This window comes from Anser anser, assembly GCF_964211835.1.
Source record: "Anser anser genome assembly, chromosome: 2".
NCBI lineage: Eukaryota > Metazoa > Chordata > Aves > Anseriformes > Anatidae > Anser > Anser anser.
The window spans coordinates 83,582,916-83,607,942 of NC_139721.1; the positions used below are offsets into that span (position 1 = coordinate 83,582,916).

At 37.6% G+C, this 25,027-nt stretch overlaps 1 protein-coding gene across 2 annotated transcripts in view; it reads right to left on the reverse strand.

Annotated features, from left to right (window-relative positions):
• LOC310895032 (uncharacterized protein) overlaps positions 1–14,456 on the reverse strand; it is a 287,235-nt gene extending 272,779 nt beyond the window's left edge. For both annotated transcript variants that reach the window (XM_083825796.1, XM_083825797.1), the window contains exon 1: positions 13,516–14,456. The gene's annotated coding sequence lies outside the window, so the exon portion shown is untranslated. The remainder of the gene's footprint in view (positions 1–13,515) is intronic.
• Between the last annotated feature and the right edge of the window lie 10,571 nt (positions 14,457–25,027).

Here is a 25,027-nt window from a genome sequence, read left to right on the forward strand (position 1 = left end):
CAGCAAAAAGTCTAGGGGGAAAAAAAGTACAGTCCAAAGACAATAGGCCATTTCTGCTTCTGTCTGCTGTCAATAAAAGAAAACTAATCAAGGGCAGGTTTGTAAGGATATGGTTTTTGAAATGTGTATTTTCACCTGTGACAAAGCTTTGTTTTTTGAAATCCCGCACGGCTCCTCCACTATGCTGCAATTACAAACAGGATGTTTTCTGAAGGTTCACTTATTGCTTAAACTTAGTAGTAAGCATTCATTTCACCTTGATGTTGTAGAATTAACCACACAACCTTTCACACATGAAAAAAAGTCTGGCCCACTGGGTGAAATGAGAAAGGGACAAATGGTGCAATTGAGGCAGAATGTACAAAAGAGAAGTGTGAAGAGAAAAATGGCAGGCAGAAAAGAGAACTAGAACGAGAAAGGTGTTATGGAAAGAGGTCAGTGCAGTGAAATGAACTGAATGGAAGATAAATGGGATGGCTAGAAACAGCTAGAAAAAAAAGCACAACAGGCTGTGGTTGGTTGATTGAGGTGTGGTGCTGGTCAGGTTTTTTTTTGTTTTGTTTTGTTTTTTTAATCTGTTGAAATTTCAGTAATTCAGTAGACTCCCCACTTCTGTTGGAGAATGGAGAATGTTGAATGTTGGAGAATTACTTACTTAGGTAAGTAGGAGAATGAAACTTAGGGACTTCAAACCTATCACAGAGAACTTAATGAACTCCAGAGATGTTTTGTGTGAGCATGGTCTTTGAACTCTAACTTATATTTGGGGTTGAATACTCCAGGAAAACAGCTAGTTATAGGCAGCAAGCAAAAAGCAATAGTAGTTCTGGCACTCTTAGACATATGACATTGTTTCTATTTCTGATCAAATCCTGTTTTATATTCTGCTACAGACACAGTCCTTCCATTATTTTTTCTTCCTTAGGTAAAAAGAGCAAGTCCTAACTAGATCAAAACCAAGGGACCAGGTTGGATTTCTTCAAAAATTTCTGCTGTTATAGCTTCAAGAAGCCATGTTCTGATCCAGTTATAAGTATGTTCAGAGTAGTTTAGTATTCTTGGGTTTAAACAAGCACTTGAGACCAAAATTAGACATACAAAGGACACTAATATTAAGCAGAGTTCCTTTAGTAAAAGAAATAAAACATAATTTCATAAAATTGGCTGGCTTTTTAAGCAAGTGCAGTTAACAGAACTTTTTTTTTATAGTAATTATAATAAAAGGTAAATACTGTGTATTTGTCAACACAGTAAATGTTAAGGAGCTCTCTACACAGCACTGTTGAACAGCACTCAGTACTCTTCAGTTTCATTTCAACATTACAGCTGAATAATAGCAAATTAGTATAGAAAGTCTAAAAAAATCAAACTTGAATGTTTATATATACATATATATATTAGGTCACACGCTATATTTGGTCAGATTTCCAATGTAAGGTGAAAAACTGGAAGTTCTCACACATATTGCAACAGATTTGTGGTGTAAGTGTTCTTTTAACATTCTACTAACAGGCTACGGATAAGCTATAGACACATGCTGCAAAATAAAACGTATCAATACCTAAAACCTCTTGTAGTCCTGAAAGTTATGAAATATCAGAATAATTCTTCAAAGGTGGATTTTTTTTTTTAATAAATAAATAAATCAAAGCACTAACTGTCTCTGTGTGATTACAAGATGAAAACCACATTTGAAAGGACTGCCTTTCAAGTGACTGTAACCAGACAGTGAGCAAAAACCATTCTGAAACAGGCTTTCAGGGACTATAAAACCCATCAATATTTCTGTCTCAGAAATTAAAACTAAGTATGACATCCCTAAGCTCATTTAGAATTGGTTTGGATGTTATCATCATTATTAATGGACGTAAATGCCATTGCTGTCCTTATGCTCCAGAAACAAGAAGTGATAGAGCACATTTGGTGTTCATCACCTACACTCATGTCTGAGGGCTGTGTGCAAATCCCCCAGTTATCCATGTTGTAAGGGTATCATGGAAAATGCATTCTCCACTATCACTTGGTTCTGGGAGAAAAATACTCTGTATCTTGACCACTGATCCTGCACAAAAAGTAACATTCTTCACTTATACACGCATGTGCACATATGCATATCTGCACACACATTTCTACAAGAGCATGCACAGGAAGACCAGGCTTTCTTACTTCTGTTTTACTTTGTTTTCTCCCAGTTTATTTGTCTGTGACTGGGCTGTGACTCCAATTTGTGATTTTATGTAAATCTTCTCCACTGTTTTCCCCTTTTAGTTAGGGGAGGAAAACAAAAACAAAACAAAACAAAACAAAACAAAAAAAAACACCCCACACAATCAAAAGATGAAACCTACCTGCATCCTTGTCTACAGCAGCTGGCATTTTCAAAGGTGCCATAAAGATTCAGGTGCCCTGACCCTGCTGCAGTTAAAGGTAACTGAGTTCTTGACTCCTTTAAATAGTTCTCACAATTCCTCACTAAATTATATTTGCTGGACACCAAGCACTTACTAAATATACGGAATATTTAGGGGACTTCTACTGTTACTTCCTGTTCTTTAATTTTTAATCTCAGTTACACGAAAATACAACCCGAGCCTCATTGCTAAAACCTTTTTTTACTGACATTTTACTAGCACCCTGCCCTCTCACGTAATAGAAGAAACTGCTTTTCTAGAGCTGCATACCCATACCACTTGAAAAATTCTGTATCATCTAAAGACTGCATCATTATGGGATTGTTCAGCCTGGAGAAGAGGAGGCTCAGGGGTGACCTTATCGCACTCTACAGGTACCTTAAAGGAGGCTGTAGCGAGGTGGGGGTTGGTCTGTTCTCCCACGTGCCTGGTGACAAGACGAGGGGGAATGGGCTAAAGTTGCACCAGGGGAGGTTTAGGTTGGATAGTAGGAAGAACTTCTTTACTGAAAGGGTTGTTAGGCATTGGAATGGGCTGCCCAGGGAAGTAGTTGGGTCACCATCCCCAGAGGTCTTTAAAAGACGTTTAGATGTAGCCCTTAGTGATATGGCTTAGTGGAGGACTTGTTAGTGTTAGGTCAGAGGTTGGACTAGGTGATCTTGGAGGTCTCTTCCAACCTAGATGATTCTGTGATTATCTTTCTTTATGGTTTCCTTGTACAGTTGGTGTAAGAATAACAATCACAAGAAGGAATTTTTTTTTTTTTGGTGCAACTATTACTGTCTTTTATACTTCAAGTTCTTTTCTGACAATTTTTCAAGTTATTAAGTCCTATTTGTTATTTCTTCTTTTTCTTTACATCATTCCCCCATGAGCAAAACTTAGCAAGGTGATCCAATTTTTTTATCTTCCTTCTTTTCCTCCCCTATATAAGTGTGGAACATCCACAATTCTAAGGGACACCTACCCTACATGAAAAATTCTGAAAGGAATTTTAAGAGTTCTAAAAAAAAAAAAAAAAAAGGTTATTTATAGTATCAAACAGGGAGCACGTTAATTGAATTCAATCAGCAGAGCAAGGATAAAAAACATGATCAAGCTTAGGGTACCATAAATGGAGCAAAGATTTCAGTCAATTAAGACTAACAGGACTCAGAAGTTTGCTAATTAACATCTACAGGGACAGCAAACTGCTGCTGAAAGAGAAACTTGCCTTTAAGGGCCGTTAAGGGGAAAAAAGATTTCAGCATGTTTCTAGATATCGTTTAAAAGCATGTGACATATTGCTAGGCCTGCAACCAATAATCAACAGTGATATATTGGAAATATTTCTCTCCTATTTTGGGGTTCAGTGATCTTTAAGACATCAAACTGCATGAAAGTTATGGTAGTAATGTGAAGCATGCTACACAACAGTATTGAATTACATTAAATTGATCAGAAAAACAGCAGCCTCTTGATTGGGAACGTACTAAGTTCCATCTGTACAGTGTATGAGCTAGTTTGTGCATGAATCTAACTTGTTAGATCATGACAAAGAACACAGCATGAAAACTAACTCAAAGTTTGAAGTATGTGAGCCAGCGACTACCGAGCCATTTCCCTCATTTGTATGATTTGGCAAAGACAGACAATTCTCAGGTCTTTGAGAGGAAAAAAATCCACCCAGTGACAGCCAGGAGAAATAAAGTAATCCTTGCTACCATGATATGATCTGGAGCTACTGACTATATTTTCTGTTGCTTCCATCTGCTCCTGAAAATTGCCTCTCAAAAAGCCGCCTTCTGACTAAAATAGACACCTACATTGTGATTTCAACATATGTACAAATAATTTCATAAAACATGCAACTCCATGTAAAAAAATACATAGCTGTTCATGAAAATTGGTGGTTTTTACACAGAGAGAGAATTTCACAGATTCACTCAGAAATGATGCACTGTTCAATATTCAAAATACAGCACTTCAGCTAAAAGCACGTACACATCTGTTCTTAGACATGGCACACTTCAACAAACTCAGGCGAATCAGTTATGCTTTGTATGTACCAGTTTTAGAAACTATGAAATAATGGAATAAAAATTAGTATACTACTTCGAGGAATATTATGAGGTTGAAATTTTTAAAATCTGCACAAGTTACCATGTTTGGAAAAGCACTAGAACAATGCAAGTTACATGACATTCAGTGTTTTCTCCTGAAAATCAGTGCAATATTTGGTCATTGCATTACCCTGCATGCTCCTCCTTTAAACTGTTAAATGATTTTAATGAACTACCATTATGTTTCAGTTTTAATATTACCCAAGACTATCTTTGAATAGTCCGTCCAATGTTCCAGAAAAAAAAAAAAAAGGGTGGGTATGTATTACACTTTATGCAACAGATTTTTCATCACAATGTGGCCTCAAATTGACTGATGAAGGAACGATATGAGTATGTTCCATTTAATTCGTGAGGCTGATAAATGCAGACATCTGTGTACTAGCACCTCTCTGGAAAGTCCAGGAAAGCAGCTTTAGGACCACTCCTCAAAATCTCAGAGTGTAAGTCAGTCCTCCTGTTATTGTTATATTACGGGTTTGTTATATAATGACAAGAATAATCTTTATCACTTCATTCCTTACTTGGCATAAAATGACTTTTTGGACTGATCAAACACCTCAGGCTTCGCCTCAGTGTGTAATCAGTTTCAGCAGCTGTTCCTAGCTTCAAATACTACAAAGCAATAGAAGTTAATCGCTTAATTAAACTCAAACCTCAGTTGTCTTCTTAACAGGCAGGGGCCTGCCTAGCTTTTGGATACTGAGAGACCAAGCAAATGACATTGCTCTTCTCTCAAGGATTGTCAATCTAGGAGTGCTATGGAGACACTGAAAAGGAAAAGCCAAAAGCCTCTTCTGGGAAGCAATCAGGAGTCTTGTTTCCTATTTTTGACCTGAATTACTGATTTCATATGAACACAGCTACTGTATTTTATAAAAAAGATTTTTTTATAGGCTGACCAGTACACATAAGCGAATAGAAAAAATTGAGGACATATCTTTGACCAGACTATACTGCCTTGTTGAGCTTGATTTATCCTAGTCAAAGTTCTCAGTCCACGGGGATTTTTTTTTATTTTCCTCCTCCCGTTTTCAATGTCAGCAGGTCTAATAAGACAACACAAATGTATTTTACCTGACAAGCTCCTCTCTGACTTCAGCACTCTTACATACATACAGAGCACTGGGTTTACACACGATGGTCTTGGGTTTTCCCTGGTGCTCAACCATCAAGAGCTCATGTGATTTTAAAGGGTTAGGATGTGCTGGCATGAGGTTACCACTACAGCTAAGCTTTAAGAAAAAATTTTTGTCCCCATCTTGTACTGTCAATCAACCATGTTGAGAACTACTATCTTTACTTTTCAGAATTGCTAGTTTTTCTTAAATAACTTCTGATTAAAAGTGGAGCCACATCTCTTCCATTACTTCTGGCTCTCATTTAAGAGCTCTTAAAAAAATCAAATAGTGTATTTACAGGAATTCACCCTTATATTTAATACTCAAATCTAATGAAAACATTAGATTCCATTTCTGATTTTATTATTTGAAATATTTTAGCCTCTATATATTACAAATTATTAAAATTTCGGGTAAAACTGATAGCTATGGAGAAAGTACCAGAAGGGAAGTAAATTGCACTCAGGAAGCATGACCTTAAACTAGATGAAACTGTATTGAAAATGTATATAGTGAATTTGTCAGGCAGCTTCTCTATTACGATAAAAAAGTATGATTTCATTTATTTCAGTGTAGCATTGCCAAATTCTGAAGGGCTTTACCATCAGGCGAGGATCTATCTGAAGCACTGGTGTTTTATCTGTTATCGTATCACCTCATAATATGTCGCATATTTTTGCCTTAAACATGCAAAGAGCAAAGTATTACTGTTTTTTTCATCAAGGTATTTATAAGTCTGAAAGTTCAATCAGTCAGTTAATTGCATTCTCAAAGCATCCAAATATCTTAGGATCTTTAAATAGGTGGCCTTAAATTAATGAACATGCCCACATATGACAACTTTCACACAGAAAATTGGAAATACTTACAGAACTAACAAGATGCGTAAGACAACACCACACTTTGAGCATGCTTTGGCACTGTTTCAATATATTAAATTTCTGTAGCTTTTGTGGAAAACTAACTTTTTATTATTTCCTGTTAAGTACATAGAAATAGTACATACACACACAGCTAAGTAATTGCAAATCATGCTTCACATATTATTAGGTTTTGATCTTGAGGGATTTTTTCCTAATAAATATACGTCATGCTTTCTGAAAGACACCTAAAATAACAAAACCAGTATTTTTTGGTAATGAAACTACCCTGCCATCCATGGACAACCTCCCTTTGCTCATTGTTATTCATTATGATAGTTCTTCAGTAAGAAAGGTAACCACAACCCATCTGAAGTTTGAGCTGAAGGGACCAGTAATTTGATATGAACGCATGAAAAGTCTTTTATGAAAACACAAAAATCTAGATGAAAGACAATTTTCTATGATTATCAGTAAGCCATGTCGGTGTCTTGTGGGGCTTACCAGCAACTTAAAAACTAGTAACATTTCATCACAAACTTTCAAACAGGATTATGAGAAACATCTTTATCTCTTATTAACATTATGGTTGTCTTTTTCATATGCTGAACTTCCATCCCATCTTGTACAAAAAGTTCAATTCCTTTGAGATAACCTCAGGAAGCTATCTGAACTCTTTGTATCCTTAAAGCTATTAACACATTTAAGTGATTGTTTGTAAATTTTATGACTTCTGAAAGGTAGCAATATATTTGTCACTTTTTTTTTTTTTTTTCAAAAGTATGGAATTGTTAGTGTCCATGGTTTCATTCTTGGTTACATTGTATTTTGCAGAGTAACTGTAATCATAAGCATCCCTGAGCAGCAAACTACATAGGAATGCCAGAATTAGTCTCCAAAAATAAAGGTTTCTACGTGAGTCTGAAATACAAAGAAAGCTTAGATAGTACAATTATTTTTCCTTAAAAAAAAAAAAAAAGAGAGAGAACTGCAATACCACCCACCCCCAAATACAACAATCTGGAACCATCTCTTCTACAATGACAGTAAATGACAGAGTAGAGCAATGCTGGATACTGCAGTGAATACTTAATTCAATACTTACCTCAAGCACAGTAACAAAGTGTAGGTTTATAGATGTATATACTCTCCAGTACTGTATTTCAGGGACAACCAAGCATTATGTACGTGACCAAAGCCGGAGTAGGCAATTCACACAGTAATTCCTGCTGTACATGAGGGAGATCTTTTAATTGCAGTCAATCCTCCTCTTTAGAAAGGGAAAGTCTCTGAGAAGGCTTTTGGGAATGCCAAAACTGCATGACATGGGAAGCTAAAGGAAGAAAATAAACTACCTGCCTTATTTAATAGGGGTGGTGAGAGCATGGCTTCCATTCTGTGATAATGCGGACATACCGAGACATGTTTTCAGCCTGAATAGAGATGGGGGTGGATTTCACAACTGAAATAGGAAAAGAATCCACTCAGAAACGCTAACAGAAATCATTAAAGGCACTTCAAGACTATAGAATACAGTTAGGCATGCATATAAAAGTTGCACTGAAAATGTAGAAGGATGATCTGCTGTTTCAATGTCTGCAATACACAAAACAGCTGAAATACAACTAGGAAGCATTCTTTATGACAAAAAGAGGTTTGGTTAACAGCTTTTGACCAGGTTTATTGATTAGTCTTTGGCACTGAGATGCTAAATTTGAGAATTATATATGGAGCCAGCCTGCACTACGTTCTTGGCAGACCTACTGGAGCTATGATGTCAAGGAAAACACATGGACTGCTGCCAGGTGGAGATACAAGGAGCATTAGGCCTTACACAAATAATTCTCTTCAACACCCTAGAGCCAATTTTTCCCTGTTGTGAGGTAGGGGAAAATTCCTCCATCACAAGTGTTCCAATAGCAGATAATACAGAATCAGAGAACAACAGACCAGATCAGATTGGAAAAGACTTCACAAGATCACCAGATCTAACCTTTCACAGGAAAAGGGGAGCTTAGGTGAGATTATCCAGCACCCTGTCCATTCACATCCTTGAAACCTTCAGCATTAGGGACTCTCCCACGTCCCTGGAGAGGCTGCTCCAGTGATTGATTAGTCTCACTTATTTCTTGTATCAAGATGAAACCTCTCCCAGTGCAACTTGTACCTGTTGTCCTTTGCCCTCCCAATGGCTTCCTGTAAAAACAGAAACTCCATCTTCCAAGTACCGGAGGACCATGATGAGGTCCCCTCCAAACCTTTTCTTCTGCAGGGTAAAAAGACCTAACTCCTTCAGTCTTCCCTTATAGGGCAGGTTCCCCAGCCCTTTATCGCAAGCTAAAGGAAATTCCATACAGAGATGCCTCCTTGTCCTGATGGCGTACCTGTGGCAACTTGGCTCTACTTTAAGAATAGAGTCTTGATATTATTCAGTCTGCCTGTCTAGCTCAGAAATAATTTGGTTAGTAATTTAATCTGTGGTAAACTAGTTTACAAGGAAATTATTTGATATGGAACACTCCCATTAAAGTAGTCTGATGATCAGTGGCAGTTGCTACTGAAATTAACACAAATTCTGGTAGCTCAAAGCATCTCCAAAAACACGGATAATTTTATGGATGTCTAAATTGCAAACCTCTGTGACTAACTTTAAACACTTTTTTTGGGGATTTTTTTTTTTTTTTAACAGAACCAGTCCCTCATTTCTTTAAATAAAACATTCAAAAGCTTTTCATACATTTGAAGTTGTGCAAAAATAGCAGTACGACATTAGTCAAGAGACCTTGCAAAGAACATTTTCAAAGCACTGAATAGAATTTTTTTTTTTGTCGATGCAACTCCTACTGTATTTTTGACAGACTTCACACCGTTAAAACCATACACGATGGCTGACTCCCTGAAATGTACGGCAAAATTCATTCCAGAGCAAAATTTGCATAGATTCTTACCATCAGAATTATTTAAACAAGCTTCCTACCACACCTTTCCTTATATTGGCCATACCAATAAATATAATAGTGAAAGGTTTATTGAAAGTGATAAGAAGTTTGTATAGGAAAATATAATCAAACAGGTGGTCAGGCTCTGTAATTCCAAAACTTCCCTTTAAAGAGAACACTTTTCTCTTTAATTTCATGGATGACTGGAATTTTCAGTCTGAAAATATATCCAGCGCTCCATGAAATTTACTTGTCTATAAAATGTCCACTCCTGTTAACACAAACAAATAGATCTATACTTCATTAGATATAATTAAACAGCAAGTAATCTTGGTCTGATCAAAGTCTTAAGCATTGAACTCCAAAGAAGATGTGTAACACTGCCTTTTTAGCAATGAAAAACGTAAATTCTTATGCAATGGTACCTAAGTGATGAAAACATTTCATATTTCCTCCTTTATGAAGTGCTTTAGCAATAGCCCAGAAAAGTAGGAGTCCTGGAGATATCTAATAACATATATTCAGCCTGAAGGTGGATGCTACTCTTTGCTAATACCACTGTACAAATTTGAGCAAGAACTTATGTTAGTGAGGGCAGTTAGTCCCATAATCGTATTATGACAAAGAATGAAGTCTCTTATCTAGGAACCTACTACTTAGGAAGCCGTCAAAACATCTTTAAAGCTTATTTTGCAAAGCAAGTGAGATTAGTCCTATCTTTTTCATTAAGCTATCAGAACTTTACAGAAATACACAGTTCTCATAAACAAGGCAGCCATCCATACTCAGAGGACTAGAATCATTCACATGCATATTTCACCTATGCTTTAGATGGTGAAAAAATGAAACTTAAGGAAATAAACTCTTTTTGTGGCTTAAGACAGAAATGTACACAGTCTGACAATCTATGGGGACCCCAGTTCCCCCTTGATTTTCTGAATTTCTCACTTAATTCTCTGCATTTTATTGAACCCTGCACGATGAAAAGAGTTAGGATTCCCAGACAGGCAAAAGATATATAGCTTCCCACCCCCCCCCCACCCACCCCCCATTAATTACACATCTATGCTGTTCTTAATCAGCTGAAAGTTCTCCACTTCCAAGTAACACACACTAACAAATTAGCTTGGATTAGAACACGCATTAGCATTAGGATTTCTGGAGTAAATGCTCACAAGAATACTATCATCACATGGTGGAAAATTAGAGCATTGACCTCTTTTGCACTGAGTACTAAAAACACACCCATTAGTATTTCCTATTTCTTGCTACACTCACAGGACAAACAATTGCCAAAATATGGCAATGATGGATGAAGAATACAGAAAGCTCTGAGATGAGAGCAGAGGCACTTACAAAGACTAAAATGCTATACATATGCCTAATTTCAAGCAGAATTTGCCCAAAGCAAAATCAGTACTATTATGCACAGACTTAAACATGTATTAGACAAAAAGACTGGAAGTTCTTGGTTTACTAGGTTTGTTATGCATACATACAAACCACCTTGAAAAGTTCAACTGCAGTTTTCCACATAAAAAAAAAAACACATTACATATCACTGTTCAAGCATCATGAAAGATGACCTGAAGAAGGCAGACAAATAACGGGGATTGAACAAGCTTTCCATACTTTACTTTGGGATTGGGAAAAGCAAGCACAGCTTTCCACATGGGCAAGTGAAAACTTCTGGAGTAAACTTTGTCAAGCTGTAGCTCTGGAAACGTATTCCCAATTTGAAAAAGATGAGTTTTTCTTTTTTTCCAAATAGAGAATGCTGTTGCTTGTAATATTTGCGATACTTTGGAAAGTTTAGTTTGAAACAAATAAACCTTAAGATGCAGAAAGTTCGCCTGATTATCCAAACAAGGACATCCCTGTTTAAATTCTATTCCGTATTTTCAAAGAACTGTCTGTGCTTTATTTTTGCCTATAGTTCTCATGCCAACTACTTTAGTGATGGCACTCTCAACTCTCTCAATACCATTCCTAATGGTACAGTCTTTCATGTAGTCTCTACTAGAAGTATAGCGAGTGCAAAAGACTCAGCAACAGCCCCATAGAACAAAGAGTTATAATTAGACCCACAAAACACAATAGGAAATATAATGGTTTGTATCTTTGCAAATGTATGCATAAAACAAAAGACTAATACCTCTAGCTAAGAGAGTTGGAAATCCATATAAAATATTTAAATAGCCACCCTTTCCCTGCTGTGAAAAATCCTAATTACTGAGCTGATTAAAATACCTACCATATTATAAACATCTCAATTAACATGTTTTACTTCAAAAGCAAGTAACAAAACAAGTTTTATCAATATAAAAATCCATGTGCGTGCTTTTTGCCCATATAATCCTGTTTTTCTTCTTTCTTTACATTTTATATATTGCCAATATTGTCTGATTTGATAGAACCAGGGCAGAGAGTTCCTGAGGAAAAGCTGTACAGCAAATATTCACTGACACATGCACATTACAATATGTTGATTACTATATGCTGTTTGCAAAATAAACAATGTGTATTGTTCCATGCTTTTTTTTTTTATGCATACTGAAGACATTTGGCAACAAAAATTACTGAATATATCATTATTGACACTACAATCAACCTTCTGATGAGTGGCCCATGTTTTTATCTTGCTGCACTCTACTTCTCTTATTCATTCCATACATAGTATGGAATGAAAAACTTCACAAGAGTGGCCTCCTTATACACATGAAGTCTTTACCAGTCATTTTCCAGCCCCAGGGAAAGAACAGTGTTTCTCAAAACTACAGTTTCAATTAGATGGTATTTTTCTCTTAAAGCCCATCCCTCGCATCTTATTTTGCAGCGGAGGTGGGGAGGTTAAAATCCAAGTTGTTATCAAGCTAACACAGGGCTTACTAAGAAACCTTTTCCTTAGTAAGGACTAAACAGGGGCTTTATTAAACTTAGCTAGGGCCACATGTTAATGCACATTTTTATGTTCATATGCTTTTTTTCTTTCTTTAAAGTGAAAGCTGCAGACCATGTGGAATGAAGTAACACTGCCATATCTACCCACTCATCTCTATTTCAAGCTGTTGGCATTTTACCCCACCATTAAACCCATCAACATTTACACGACCACAGGCATTAGATAAAATAGTTTAAAACACACAATAGAAGTACTTTCTGTCATTGACCTTTTACCTAAAGGTGAAATGTTGATACTCTATTCAGGACACGTCACATACATACAGTTCCAACCCACACACAACTATACAGAGAGAAAAAAAAAAAAAAAGAAAAAAAAAAAAACACACACCAGGTTGAAACAACTCCATGCAACAACTTCATTGAAATAGCTGACGTGGAAAACAAATAGCATTTCTATCATGAAAACTAGCCACAAGGAACTGTCAGAAACTGCCAAAAGAACCCACAAAAAGAGAGGAAAAAGTCAGTTTTGTGATAGTAAGCGTTTGCTAATTTACTGAACTGTACCTGTAGTGATTCCCAGTCCTCTCCTCTCTTCTTTTGAAATTCTACAGAGGACTGATGTATTAGCAGCACCTTGTAGGTGCTTTCAGGATAATTTACCATTAGCTGCAATGCTATTTAAATTTAGATAGGCATGAGGCATAAGGTTATGATTAATACAGAGAAAACCACATCTAAAGACAGGATGGCTTTGGTCTGTTGACAGTTTAAGAATTTAATGTATTCTTATGCAGATTATAGGAGCAAACTGTGCCAGGACAGGCAGAGGCAGTGCTAACTAAAGACACAGGCAGAAGAAAATGCTCCTTCTTTACACTCACAGTGCCAGTGGCTGAGTGAGAAGAACCTGCTGAACTACAGAGCACTGCAAACGCTCTGCCCCTCAGACTGGAGATCACTGGAAATAGCTTTGGCAGGGAAGAGCCTTGCAAGGCTAGCAAGGTTAGAAGTACCGGGGGGGGGGGACCTGGGGGGGGGGGGAGAAGAGGAACGACAGCACTGTTGAACCGACTTTTAAGTAAACTTTCACAATTCTCAGCAATTTTAGTGGGAACTTAAAACATCATTAGTAAATATCTACATACACTTAGCAGTAGGTACACACAGCCCCTCACCTGCAGAACACAAACAGTACCGCTTTCCTTGGCTGCCATGAGCAAACAGCCTCCCTGTGGCGCAGCTGGGGCCTAAAGCCTGGGGCGGCCCGGGGGCTGGGGGGGGCAGGCATGGCCCGGCCCAGCGCCCCACCAGCAGCGGGGCACCGGGCAGCCCCGGCACCTCCGTGGGGCCAGGGCCGGGCTCCAGCTCCCCACAGCCCTGCCAGGCCCTGCCAAGCCCCAGTGGAGCAAAGGCTGGTGGCCCCAGGGCTGCTGCAGGGCCTGGGCCTGGGCCGGGCCGGCGGCGTCCTTGGGGCTGTGACAAACACGGGGCACCTGAACCATGCAGGTGCAAGAGTAAAAAAATAAACTTTCCTCATGTCATTCATCCATTTTGTTTCGAGTTCAATGAATGCTGGGAGAAGAGCTTAGAAAATAAGCCTGTACTTTTTTTTTTTTTTTTTTGGTCTCTCTCTGAAGAGCGGAGGTATTCGATAACAATAACAATTATGAACTTAATATCAAGGTTTAGTATTTCATTTCAGGGAGGTCCCGGTGGTCTTCACAGGGATATACTAGAGGTAAAGTGAATTGGCTGCAGTCTATTTATAAATTACAGGAGGATGATGAAAGGATAGCAAGAGTATCTGAAAGGAACAGGCAGTGGAAGAGTAGTAAACATGGAAACAAAACAGGAAAGGAAAGGGAGCTTGGAGAGACTATTGGCAGTAAGAGCATAACATGGAAAAAATACAGAAGAAGTAGAGTTCTTCCATAAAAATCAGGTATCCTAACTTCATGTTTATTCTCATTTTCTTCGCTGCAAGTAACTTTTTACTAAATGTGAATTCTACTAAGCTGAGCAATCCATAATGCCAAAGCATTTATATAATAAATGCATTGCAGATAACTAAATAAAGCTTGTCAGACTGGTTAGATATGATCTGACGTAGATGCATTCTCTTACCTTAAAACATTATCTAGAAGCACTTATGAAAGTTCATAAGCTCATGCAGTTCCACTGATACCAATGGAGCTGTGCCAGTTTGCACCAATGGAGATACACTGGGGAAAAAAAGACTTTGAAAAGTGAAAATATATGTATATTTGGATAGAATCCGACAGCCCATTGCTAATTCAGAAAAATATCTCAACGCTTACATGGCCTGGCTGAAAGCTGCTGCTAGGGCTCTGTTTTGTATCTATGGAAACATTTTCAAGCTTCCCAACACCTCCTACACAGGTATCCTGCTAGATTCAGAGCGAAGTAACTTTTTCATAAAATGCGACCTAAGGAAATTTCCAAAAAAGAAAACAAGCTTACCATGCAACATGCTAAGATTTTATACTTCACTGGGAAAAAAAAAAAAAAAAAAAAAAAAAAAAGCTATCTAATTCAAGACCAAGATTTTAGAAGCTGCTTTCATCAAATATATAACTAGAGAAAAAACAAATGTGGGCATTTATTAGATTACTGGATATATAAATTCATCTAACTTAAAATGACAAGGGAGTTTTGACTGATTGCTTGTTTAGAAATAGCTCCTTCTGTCACTGACTAAAACTTTAAAAGTATAGATATACTTGCAAGTAAGGCCTAACACAGCACATTAGGAATCAAATTATCCACCAACTCAGAATTTTAACTTTTTTATAACACACTCAACATTAAAATAGCCAACATTGTCCAGCTCTTTAGTGGTCACAATAACTGGATTTGGGCTAACAGATTGCTTTTGGAAGAAGTTTGCTATGATACTGTTATGACTTACTCCTGCAAAACAAAAGAGGAATAACCAGCCACTCAACTCATAAGCTCTATGGCAGCATTGGTCTCCTTTACATCAAACAAAATGCCAAAAAGATGTGTACAGAAGGTGGTATTGGGAGGTAGCTTCCAAGGAGGAAAAAAGAAGCACTGTCAAAGGTACACAAGGATGGAATTAGGACAGGACATACAATGAAATTGTCTGCTATGAATACACTGGCAACGGAACACAACCAAAGAAAAATCAAACAGCACATAGGAAAGGTCAAGATCAAAATGTATTTTTTGCCCTGTTTTCCACTGGTGAGGTCAGCTCCCAGGCCTCCCAAGTCTGTCTAGTAGCAGAGTAGAGAAAGATTAAGTTAGGGAGCAGTAAAGCAAATTGGATATATATAAGTCTCTAGGCTCACATGGGATGCATCTGAGAATGCAAAGAGCTAGTTGATGTCTTCACATCCACTTTTTGGGACTTCACAAGGCCATTTCACCGTCTTTGCAATGTGGTGACTGAGAGATAAGAGGTCTGCTGCCCAAAAGCAAGCATATGTTAGTCTCATCTCCAAACACAACACGAAGGTGTATTTGGTAAATTAGAGGCCATCCAGTTTCACCACAGCCCTCAAAATTATGGAAGCCCTTTGCAGGGACAGGCGGGACAAGGAGAGTGGAAACAGCCAGCACAGATTTAGTGAAAGTAACAACTGAGCACTCTGGCAGCTTTCTATGATGACATGATTTGCTCTGCAGATAAAGAGAGAGAGGTGGACATAGCTTATCTTCGCTTCAGCAGCACTCTCAAAATGTCAGAATTTCTCTGTGACTTAAAAGTTGGCCATCTTTCTTGTTAAGTCACCCAGACATAATCCAGAGGTGGTAAGGACAAGTAACCATTTGGAGGCAGTTTTTACTTTCTCAGTAATAGCGGGAAAGTCAGTATTTCTTGGATTTATATACCTAAATTTTAAATGGCTAAATTGAAATAATTCTATCATGAGATATTTGTACAAAGTCCAGGTCATATTTTCTGGAAAATTTTGTGAGCAAACTACTGTATGATTAGACTAATAAAACATAGAAAATATATATAGATGTGTGTTTGAACTTAAAAGTGATTCCTATCCTTTGATTAGAATTAAAAACAGATGTAAAAGATTGTGTTTATCAAAACTATCACTGCTGGTAATATCACTGCTGCTGTGGTTCAGTCAGTTCAGCTGACAAATGACAAAAGAAGCCATTCTGTTCACATACCATGCCACTGCAGGTGGAAGGATACAAAATTCTTCTGTTTACCTCTGGCAAAACCATGTTATCTCCCTGGTTCATGAAAACAATAGTCATTGATAGCCTTAATTCAGAGAACAACATTAGGAAAGTTAACTTTGCTGGCAACACCAGAAAAACTGTTTCAAGAAGGAAACGCTATGATCAGGTAGCTTAAATTCTAAGTCCTTGTTGCTGTTTCCTGTTTTGCCTGCTTTAGAGCAGGTTATCTTCCATGGCCTCGTTGAGGTCTTTTGAACTGTTCTCTGAGTGTCTTTCTCACCACTGAGAAAACACAGTGATTTTGTAGGAATTTGGGCTGAATTCAGTCTGAGGAGCCTGGAGAAGAGTGAAGCAATAGGAGGGAAATGAACACTCACAAATAAGGTGATACTCTACAAAAGAAATACTAGCTGATACTCTTTAAAAATAAATACAAAAATAAATAAAAATAAAAATAAAAAAGATTATCTAAAATAGTTTTATTTTTAGCCATCTAAGAGAAGTCTTATTTTGATGAGTACTTGTGTTTTGAGCTAAGAAGTCCTGAAGAAGTTAAGGGGGATAGGCCAGAGACAGTCAGATAATAGCTACAAGACATAACCTAAACCCCCCTTCCATGCCGAATCCTCACCTCTAGCATAGAACATTGGACTTCAAGTAGAATATATGACAAAAAACAGTAACCCTACAGATTATAGCTAGCCAAGTTATCTGAAAGGTATACATAATTGTCACAATTTGATATGTAGAATTGCTTGTCTGTAGATATGTAGAATGCTTGTCTGTAGAATTCTTCCCCAAATAGCTCAAGGAACAAAATTAGTTTTAGCATAAACTTTCAAGAACTGAATAACATGTTTTCCCCAGTGATTTGGGGGTTTAAATAGTAATTCTTGCACTTACTGTGCACAAAGTAAGTTCATTTGTACAGAATGATATACGTAATTAAAAGAGTCCCTAAGCTCTATGTCATATATATAACAAGTTCCTTCAAGTACAAACAAAACAGTGTACTGTTACACAGTCTTATTATTTTACAGAGGTTTGAGATTACCTTTTCTTCTCTGAAATTGATCTTAAAAAAATCCCAATAAATATAGTGACCTCCTGGGGTTTACAGATTAAATTCGCTTAAAACACTATTACTCTAGGACCTGCTAGAATAGACAGACAATATGATATTTAAAATATTCCCTTTTGAATTTGTTTTAATTCAGAAACAATGTGTAGAGAGACAATTCTATGGACTGTGGTACCACAGGAACTGAAAACTTAAGTCCACAGATGGTAGCTGGATTAAAACTCATAGATATATAAGTATGGTACCATTCTTGCAGACAGAGAATGCTCAATGGAGCAATGGAGAATCACTAAGAAATAGACAACAGTGAATAATCCTTATTGGGGGGGATCTACTTTGCCTTTTTGCTTTCTAGTTTCTCTTACTCAGTGACAACAACACAGGAGCTTCACAATTCTTCCACTACTAAATGTGGCTGATAGAAAAGTGTGTGGGCTTAAACCACCCCTCCCTCAGGTGGTTTCATGTAGCCGGATCGCTTTTCACTTGCAACTGAAATACAGAAAAGAACAGTCACCAGTGGGGGAAAAGGGCAGAGGAAAGCAAGACCTTACCGGTATTATTTTATTGCATTCTACTACATGTTTTATGCTCTTGACAGCTGAAAACTCTTTTTCCTTTCCTGTATTAAGTGACTGTCACTTCTTTCAACGTGTTACCTTGTTAGAGGTTTTACGAGATATGCATGCCTTCTTTCAAAAGCAATTCTAAGGAACAGAGGGAAAACAAAATATGGAAGCCTGAGACAAATGCAACATTGTGAAACAGATGCCCTAATGGTAATAGCAATAGGCAGAAGAATAATCTGTACAACTAAATATTAGGTAAGGATTTCCAAACTAAATGATTCTACGATTATGATAAATTTAAATAAAACACGAAATATTTTGTCAGATGCATGTTTCCTTGAGCTTCTTTCAGAGACAAAAAGACTACTGTTTTTCATACCTTCTATAAAGAGCTGTAGCTTCAGTGCACGTCCTATTTCTTGCTTCAAAATAAAAAGGAAATAAAAGACTCTGCTGTTACTTTTCCAGTCTCTGGGCATTCCATCTTTTTTTACCCCAGGGCTGAATTTGGCCTCTATCTCATCAAATGATCCATATCAAATATAATGATCTTTTGACAGTATCAGGTTGTCACTTCAATTTTGTGCATGTTTTTTTCTGTTTATCTTCCCTGTTCTCCCCAAGCTTTTTATACTGATAGTGCAGGCTCATCTTTTCAATGTAATTTTAAGTTTCTAGTACATCTGATTGAGTAACAGTAATTGAAAAACAATTCAGATAACAGCTTCAAATACCTTTTTTCATTTTTTTCTTAGACGAGAAAAAAACATTTTTTTTCATTATTCAAAAATGCATATGAACTAGCCAGCTGGCCTGCTGTTGAGCACTTTGTGTGTTATTGTGTGCTTAGACAATTATAAAAGAATTTACAAATGGATTTAGCTTGGCATGTTCATACTGTTAATGTAACTACATCTAATCTCTTTAGTGCTTGACCAGTGCCTTTGAACCATTGAAGAGAAATCTTCTATGTTATAATAATGGCTGTTTCATGAAACTCAATTTTGGAATAGGTGGATTAATTCCAGTTTTTAGAATTGCAGATTCCTATAATCATATGCATAAGGATATTGCACAGTATGGTACCTGTGACAGCAGTGACTCATGATATCCCCTCTGTTAGGGGACTTGAATTTCACCCATTCTTAAAACTGACCTGGCTTGTTTGTCATGTTATTATATATGCTATTTTTGAGCTAAGGTCACTACTTAGAAAGTTGAATAGCTTACTGCAGGACTGAATATATTCTGGTCTAAAAAAAAAAAATATTTATGTACATGCTCGGTCAAGACCCTGGATGAGAAGGTTTCAAGTCATTGAAAAATAAGGAAGAAAAACAATGAGCAAAAATGGAAAAGATAGGAATGAATCATTGCAGAAGCTGTCTACCTGAAGACATTTGGATGTCTAAGCCTTCTCCTTGCCAGAAAGCTGGCACTACAGATGTAGGAGGTGACAGAAAACTGAAAAATAAATCACAAGTGTAAATGCACACTTTTTTTTTTTCCCCTGATGTGGCTTACTGAAGCTCAGCCTCTCCCTGATGTGCTTAACTTTCCTGGTTTTAATTTTTTAATTTTCCTCAAAGGTAGCTACTTCAGAGGTGCTCTGCACTGAAGAGGCAGGGGAGGAGGGTAGTGCAGGTGTCTCTGCAGATCTCAGTAAGAATGGCATGACAGTAAATCGCATAATAAAATACTTTTTAAGTAACGACATAGCAATAGGAAGGAGAAGAGTAAAACCTAACATTCCTTCAGGTCTAAATGCCACATGGGAGAACATAAATATTTTTGTCGATTAGGCCAGCTAGGGAACTGAATCGCAGACAGGCATATGCAGTGTATCTGTAGCAGTGATGGTTATTTCACCACCCAATTTGTACAAAAACAGGGTGTTTGCAAATCCTGTTCTTGGAAGGAGTTCTGGAGATTCTCCACACTACTGGGCCAGAAAAGAAATAGGTTGATAACTTAGGGACATGGGAAAAGGAGTTTGTTACAAGCATAAAAACAGTTCCTAATTCTAAACGGGCCAGATTATTTACTTGATAGTATGTCATATCCCTCTTGTCAAACAGAAAGTGATAAATGACAGAACCATATCAATATACTGCACACTATGCTGGGGGTCTTTAATGGGTATGGCTGAGCTTCAGGAGGAAAAAATTGAGTGAGCCTGGGCTGCTGCGACCTGGAAGGGCTGAGGGAAGAGGGAAGCCATGGGGGCTTTCTGGAGGGGAACAGAGCATCCCCTTGCTGCCATGTGCTCCTAAAAGGGCTTGGGGAGCAGGGCCTGGGAGAGGGACTCCGGGGCAGGAGCTGAAAGATCACTTGTCACTGAGAGCAGATGCAGTGCCCAGCCTTAGAGATGGTGGAAGGATTTTCTCAGAGACCCACAATAGACTGTGGAGTTCCTTGTAATTCAGGAAGCCAATGAAAGTTTCAGTGCTTAATAGCAAGTCTGAAGAAAGTGAACAAACTAAGGTGAACATGGAAATCCTCATTCATTCTCATCAGGGCACTGTGGGGTCTGGCAGCTCCCTGGGGCCAGGAGCATGGGGTGTCCCCAGGTGGGCCAGGCAGGGCCCGCAGGCAGGGCCCGTCCCAGTGCCCCACCAGGAGTGGGACACCGGGGGCACTGGTGCAGCCCCAGCCCTGGGCACAGGCACCTCCATTGGGCTGGGGCCAGGCCATGGGCCCGTGGGTGGACCCGGCTGGGCAGGGGCTATGGCTGGGCAGCGCAGGACTGTGGGGAGCTGGAGCCAGGCCCTGCTGCGGCCCCAATGGGGCAGGGGCTGGCGGCCCTGGGGCTGCCTTGGGGCCTGGGCTGGGCCTGGGCAGGGACAGGTGGAGCTGATGGTGCTTTATCTATTTAAAGTCTTATCTTGCACAAGATAATTATTATTGTGTTCCATTAAAACACTTAAAAACAAAACAAAAAACTGAGATGTTCAGTGTCCTGTTGAACTGAAGGAAAAATGAAGCATTTTCATTTCAAAGTTCTGTCTGATACCTTCACAATGCTCGCGAACGACTTTGAATAGCAGATACATGTGAAACTGAAAAAACAGGTGGGGTTGTAGTCAAAAAGAGAATACATTTCTTCGAAGATGATGCATAACTGAGGGCATTTGCCCACCTTATTTGGGATAATACCTCAGATTACCTCAATGAGGTTTCCAGAGAAGATGACCACTTATTTGATGACAAAGAACCTTCAGAGGAAGTAAAGGCAACAAAATTGTTTTCATCCTTCAACCACTTGCTCCTGTGAGACAAGTATCTGGAAACATATCATAATAGCATCGGAGCTAAAGTGCTCTCTAAGATCTCAAAATGCTTTCTAAGGCACTGTCTATAAATTCTTGTTACCTGTACAGTAAAAACTGGCATGTTTTAGACGCTATAGAAATTTAATGGTAATGCCTGGTGGTATGAATCCATACGTAAGCATCTCAGACCTCTGTCAAAATTTTCCAGAGGATGGCTTCACATCTCTCATGCAAGTGCAATACCACAGACCTTGCTGGTTCTCCCTCCCTTTCCTCTTATACTTTCTATTTAAAAGCTTTTGCACACTGGTTTTATCTTCTAAATATTGGCTGACAAATTTGGATCCAGTTTCATTAGTGTATTGTGCTTCAGATATTTCTGTAGCTCAACAAGTGTTTCTCCAGCTCAACACTTCTGGAAAAATGAGATATCAGGCTTTCATCCCTTTTGAAAATCCCAGTTGTCAATTGTTGATTCATCTGTTGCTTGGAGCGTTGTGTCAGTATTAAGTTGCATTAATAGTTTGGTGCTGAGTATACTAATGGAGAATTACTTCATTATATGTAACTGGAAAAAAAGTTACCATAGTAAAACAAAATAACAGAAAATTGAAAAGGGAAACAAACGCCTTGAAACTTTTCATTGTGAGAAGGGTGCACGTGTTTGGTTCTCTTTAGAAAGTGTAAAAAGATAAGCATTATATTCTAACAATTCAGAAATTTATAGTGTTGCTTAGGGGAGGAAAAAAATGCACAAAAAAAAAAAAAAAACAAATCATGGTGGAAGAGTTTCAGATTCAGTAGGAAATGTGCAGTCCAGGAAATCAGAATCAATCTATGTAGAATCAATTAGAATAATTATGTAATAGTTCAAAAATATATCAAATTAAGAGCTATAGTAGGAAATGCATTTCATTTAATAGGTGCAATCCACATCATAAGATTCCTTGCAGTCATGGACTGTATCTCAGCTCTTAGTTGGAAGAATCACCTCAAGTCACAAGAGGGCAATTTAGTCTCCAAGTCCATTCCTCTCAGTCTTTCTGTTAATGCTCTTGAGAAAGGAGGCCAATTAGTGCTAGCAACTGGTACAGAGATAGCATTTATTCTTGTGTCACATAAAGCATGAATTATCCTTTTTTGCACAACTTTAAGATATTTCCTTTGACTGTGCCAGCAACTTAAAAGTACAGTGGCAGTAAAATAAAATATAATGGGAAATAAAAGGTTATCTAATTTTTTTCAGAGCTCAAAGATTGACCAATACCTGATACTGGCTGGGGGGATGCTGAAGGGTAATTTGTATTTGAGAATTAATATTTTGTTAAAAGGTAAACATTTCCTTATCAATAATTCAATAATGTGATGGCATTTCGGTTTGTAAAAAAAAAAAAAAAAAAAATAACATAACACAGATCTTGTTAGAAGGAGAGATTGTCCATTTCAACCCTAATGAATTAATTCATTCTTCATTAAGAGAGAAAAAAATTTCTGAGCTGTATCCACAAAAATATCAGGCAAAATAAATGCAAGCACATTGCAGATAAAATTAGCAGTGAAACAGACACAAAAAAAGAAAAAAAGAAAAAAAAATAGAAATACAAAATACAAGTACTGATTGCCTTATGTTCAGCCAACCAATAAGTGCTGTAGACACTCATCAGTCCTCACAGAACTGTAAATGCAGCATTTTGACAAAGATTCTTCTGTTTGATCAGTTAGCTTCATTTTTTAAAAACTTTTTTGTTGTTGTTGTTCTTATAGGAATAGAAAAAATGTATGAACAAAAAAGTCCAAGAAGCAAATTAAAACAAGAGTCATAAGGATACTCTACAGAATGATAGAACTAGTCTTATCTGAAAATATTAAGTGGTTGTCTGCTGAGCAGAAACTAAAGAAAGGCAAGCAAGATGTAAATTCCTAGTATCTCATGCAAACTCAGAAGGAAGCTGTCAAATAATAATGCACTGCTACTGAAAAAGAATGCAAAGAAAATGAACTTTGTGTTATCCCGCAGTCTTCTGTTACAAACCAGCCCAACACCATCAGCTTCACCAGTTTACGTAACACAGCCCAAAGCTGGCCACCACTCAAGACTTCAAGTTAAAGGTAGAGTGGTCCATGTTGCTGAGGTCTTAGCCATTTGTTAACATGAACATAAGTTAAACTCGTGATTAAAAGAAAGTTTATACATACAATGATGACTGACAATGCTGAACTGGCATTTTGTATATATCTGGTCTCTAAGAAAAATCAAAAACTGCTTCAGATTACTTTGGGAAATGATTACGTGTACTTTGAGAAACTACATTGTGGATGAAAACATGTTAAAAAAATACTACTAGCAATCAGGAATGTAGTGGGATAGTTCACTAGTTAGTGAAAGATGGGCCAAGAAGCAGGCCATGTCCTTGGGAATAAAAACATTCACAGTGGCAGTTCCTGCAGAATCAGTGTTGTATTTGATGTTCATAGTCAGATAGAGCTTTCATTAATTTTCTTATACACTCATAAGCTTTTTAAATGTATATTTACTTCTTGCTAAAAATGGATTTTAGTGTTTCTGTATGCAATTTAAAATATGCAAAAGATGAAGAATTAATCAAGCTTTTCAGAATGTCAGGAAACAAACTGAGTTTGCTTTAGTTTAATTTTTGATTGGAGTTTAGTTTGGCTTCTTATTAGGGTTTGGAAATTTCCATCTTGCTGGGATCACCAAGTGCTAACTGACTTCATCTGACAGACTGCACATACCTTGGATAGCAAATGACATCATAATATGGCATATCCAAGGTGAATGTCACCACTAGATAGCAGTAATTTGTGCTAATGTAATGCCTCATGCAAAGCACCAGATATTCCTCCAACTATAAATAGTGATGCCAGACTATGGTAGGCAATTTGACTGACAAGCAAGGACTTGCGACAGCAGCAAGATACAGTAGCTCGGCAAGGGCATTGGAGAAGAGTTCAGGAAAGTAGGACCATTATTACAAATCTAGTAAATTATACTGACAAGAAACTCTTCTAAACTTTGGCAACTATGTTAAGGATTGCACTTCCACTTCTTCCCCATGTTCTTGTGACTCTTGTGAAACAAACAGGGAATTTAAACAGTGCCAAACACCTAACTTTCAGTAGTATGTTTCTCTGCAAGGTCCATTTCCCTGTTCCCCTTTGTAGCATAGCCAAATGGAGTTAGGTGCCAAAACCTCTGTACAAGCCAACAGGAGAGTGAGGTTCCTCATAATGTCACAGTGCTGAAAGTAAAACTGTGTAAGTTGTAGTTGATACGAAATATAGTGTCCTAAATTGTACTTATCTCAGAGGTTTAGTCATCTTTCTGTGGTAAAGGGAAAAACTTTACCTTTTAAGAAAGTTTTCAGTAGTGCGAAACCTGACAAAAATAGTTGATTTTTTTTTTCCTCCAAAGAAATAAAATAGAAATCATCCCTTCCTTTCAAAACATATTCACATTTCTATGTACTTCTGGAAACCTAAACCTTTTCTTTTTGTTCCACTTATGAAATTATAATAACTATTGATTCTGGCTTCAAGAAGTGGCAAAAAGAAA